This window comes from Rattus rattus, chromosome 14, assembly GCF_011064425.1.
Source record: "Rattus rattus isolate New Zealand chromosome 14, Rrattus_CSIRO_v1, whole genome shotgun sequence".
Taxonomy (NCBI): Eukaryota; Metazoa; Chordata; class Mammalia; order Rodentia; family Muridae; genus Rattus; species Rattus rattus.
This window is the reverse complement of record NC_046167.1, coordinates 39,823,051-39,826,704: the sequence shown is the minus strand read 5'-3', so window position 1 is coordinate 39,826,704 and position 3,654 is coordinate 39,823,051. Positions and strand designations below refer to the sequence as shown.

The following is a 3,654-nucleotide window of genomic DNA, read 5'->3' as shown; positions in this document are numbered from 1 at the left end:
ATGTCGGTCAACTCTGCACTAAGGGCCACTGGACTGTGGTGCAAGCACTTCTTCAGTATAAAGAACCATAAAGTGAAATTACCCAAAGGAACCAAGCTGGAGCAGGGAGACACATGCATGTCTGCAGAGGTCAGCCTGCTGTAGACTGAGGCATCAATAGGTCACAGGCACTTCTCTGCTCCTTGGCCTTCATAGTATTCACTCTCCTTGCCAAGACCTCAAAGCTACTGGCAAGGGAAATATGACCTTTATCATGTGTTTTCTTGAGCTCTCTGTCACCAGCCACCAGAATAGACCTGTCATCCTTGTATGTATTCTCAGACTAAATCAATATGAGCTGAAAACAAGACAGAGCAGTAAAATGTTTAGTAGTGTGGCATCCCAGTGACCAGGGACAGAAAATCCTGAGCTTTTTAGCTTTAACTTCTCGCTCTTCTATCCAGCAATCATACTTCTTGGAAATAATTTATTTGCTCCAGGAACACCTATTCCCCAAGGCAAATAGCTTTATGACTTTTTAATTATTGCTAAGTTAGTAAAATGCCAAGGGGAAAACACTAAATGTTTGACTAATCTTTTTATAGACATAATCTGTTTTGTGCCATGAGCACCACAAGTCATGAGTCTTACCTGCTTGCCATTACATCTTGGCTCTTCTGAGTTGCCAGATGGGTCTAGGTCTAATCCTTAGAGAGCCTTGGGCTGCTTAGCCAGCCGTCCTGTCACAACTTTAATAGCCTTACCCACAGCACTGCCTCGTTCTTATCTACACCTTCTCTCCAGTCCCAGTATTCAAAAAGGAAAGTGAACGCCAGCAGTGTTGAATTGGTCTTTACCTTGACTGACACCAGGTACTGGGGAAATGGGCACAGATTACTGCACAGAAGAGCCTGGATGGATGTGCTGTCTATGTTTTCTAAATCAAATCACATCATTTGTGTCAAATAAAAATTGTATATTTTGACAGCGGAACTCCTGTCCTGGTCTCTCTCTCTCTCTGCTCTCCTCTCCAGACAAGCTGAGCTTCACCACCCGCTACAGCACCTTCTCCACCAACTACTGGTCCCTGGGCTCTGTGCGTACTCCCAGCCAGCAGGTCTGGCCTGTCACCAGTGCAGCCAGCATCTATGCAGGTGCTGGGGGCTCCAGACCCCAGATACCATCCATCTGGGGTGGCTCTGTGGGGTCCGAAGGCCTGGCAGGAATGAGTGGAATCCAGACTAAGAAGGAGTTTATGCAAGACCTGAACCAGCTACCTGCACAAGATGAAGAGCCTAGTGACCGAGAACAGGTCTCTAGTCAGAGAGCATAATTCGGAAACAACTGGAGAAAAGGGAGCCCCAGCGGTCAGAGACTGGGGCCACTATTTCAAGACCATCGAAGATCTGAGGGCTCAGATCTTTGCAAATTCTGTGGACAATGCCCACATAGTCCTGCAGATCGACAATGCCGGTCTTGCCGCTGATGACTGATGACTTTAAAGTCAAGTATGAGATAAAACTTGCCATGTGCCAGTCTGTGAAGAGTGGCATCCATGGACTCTGCAAGGTGGCAGATGACACCAATATCACAAGGTTGCAGGTGGAGACAAAGGTTGTGGAAGGAAGTCCAAGGTCTGGAAGTCCAGATTGCCAGTTCTGGGTAGACTATGGAAGTGAATGCCCCCAAATCTCAGGACCTCAGCAAGATCATATCGGACATCCCCGCCCAGTATGAAGAGCTGGCTCAGAAGAACCGCGAGGAACTGGGCAAGTACTGCTCTCAACAGATTGAGGAGAGTATCACAGAAGCCATCACCAAGTCTGCCGAAATCAGCGGCACTGAGATCGTACTCAAGGAGCTGAGACGCATCCTCCAGACCTTCAAGATTGACCTGGATTCCTTGAAAAAACCAGGATATCAACTTGGAGAACAACCTTGGGGACGTGGAGGCCGGACACAAGGCTAGATGGAGCAGCTCAATGGGGTCCTTCTGCACCTGAAGTCAGAGCTGGCGCAAACTCGGGCAGAAGGACAGCACCAGACCCAGGAATATGAAGCCCTGCTGAACATCAAGGTCAAGCTTCAGACAGAGATTGCCACCTACTGCTGCTTGCTGGAGGATGGGGAAGATTTCAGACTCAGTGATGCCTTGGACTCCAGCAACTCCATGCAAACTGTGCAGAGGACAACTACCCATAAAGTCATGGATAGGAAAGTGGTATCAGGATCTGACACCAGAGTTCTAAGGCACTGAGGCTGAGAAAGACAGAACCCCTGGGGACTGAGGGATCAATAAAATTTGAAAGCTCAAAAGAATAGAATTGTATGAGACACACCTGGGAAGCCAGAAGAGATTACACTCTGCCCACATTTCGGCCTCCAGAGGAAAACACCTAACGCCATCTGGGACCCCAGTGCACCAGGGCTCCAGGAAAAGGCAGCACAGGCCTTCCTGGTCTCCACCCTCACCAAGAGCTCAAAAGCAACCCCGCACTAGCAACTTGAGCCGCGGGACCACAGGTAAGACCAATTTATGTGTTCCAAGAGACCTGCCTGGTGGACTCAGAACACACAGGGGAAAATTCCTCTGGGAACAGAAACTTCCGGTTTTTAGCTAGAGCCCCAACCTCACTGATACTGGGCCACAGCTCACTGCTCCCAAACACCTTGGGAGAGAGAGCTCACCACCCGGACAGGTGGGCACTCCTGAGACTGCAGAGCGGGAAAGACCACCAATACTGCCCGCCCCTACACACATCCCTGGCCAAAGAGGAAACTGTATAGGGCCTCTAGGAACCAGAAGATAGGGGCACACAAACAGCAGATCTCCCGCAGTCCAGACACCAACCAGACCTGAAGGGAACTGGTCAACAGTTCTCTGCACCCAAATCCCCTGGAAGGGAGAGCTAAACCATCAGAGGGGTAGACATGCCAGGGAAGCCAGAAGAGACTACACTTTGCCCACATTTCTGACTCCAGAGGAAAACACCTAACTCCATCTGGGACCCTGGTGCACGGCGAGGGGGGGGGTGTAGGAAAAGGCATTGCAGGCCCTCCTGGTTGCCGCCCTCATAGAAACACAAAAGCAACCCCCCACAAGCAACTTGAGCTGCAAGACCACAGGTAAGAAAGACTTTTGTGCTCCAAGCAACCTGCCTGGTGGACTCAGGACACAGGCCCACAGGAACAGCTGAAGACCAGTAGACAGGAAAGACTACACGCCCGAAAGCAGAAAACTCTGTATCCATAAATGACTGAAAGAAAACAGGACACAAGGGCCTGTAGGATGTTCTAGCCACTGTCAGAAATAGTAGAACAAGGAAACACCAGAGACAAACTGATGGCTAGAAGCAAGTGCAGGAGCGCAAGCAACAGAAACCAAGATTACATGGGATCGTCAGAGCACAATTCTCCCACCAAAGTAAACACTGAATATCCAAACACACCAGAAAAGCAAGATCTAGATTTAAAATCATATTTGATCTTGATGCTAGAGGATTTCAAGGAAGACATGAAGAACTCCCTTAGAGAAAAACAGGAAAACAAAAATAAACAAGTAGAAGCCTATAGAGAGGAATCACAAAAATCCCTGAAAGAATTTCAGGAAAACACAATCAAACAGGTAAAGGAATTAAACATGGAAATAGAAGCTATAAAGAAAGGACACAGGGA

At 48.6% G+C, this 3,654-nt stretch overlaps 1 pseudogene; it reads left to right on the top strand.

Annotated features, from left to right (window-relative positions):
- Window positions 1-2,236, top strand: LOC116883198 (annotated as a pseudogene).
- The last annotated feature ends 1,418 nt before the right edge of the window (window positions 2,237-3,654 follow it).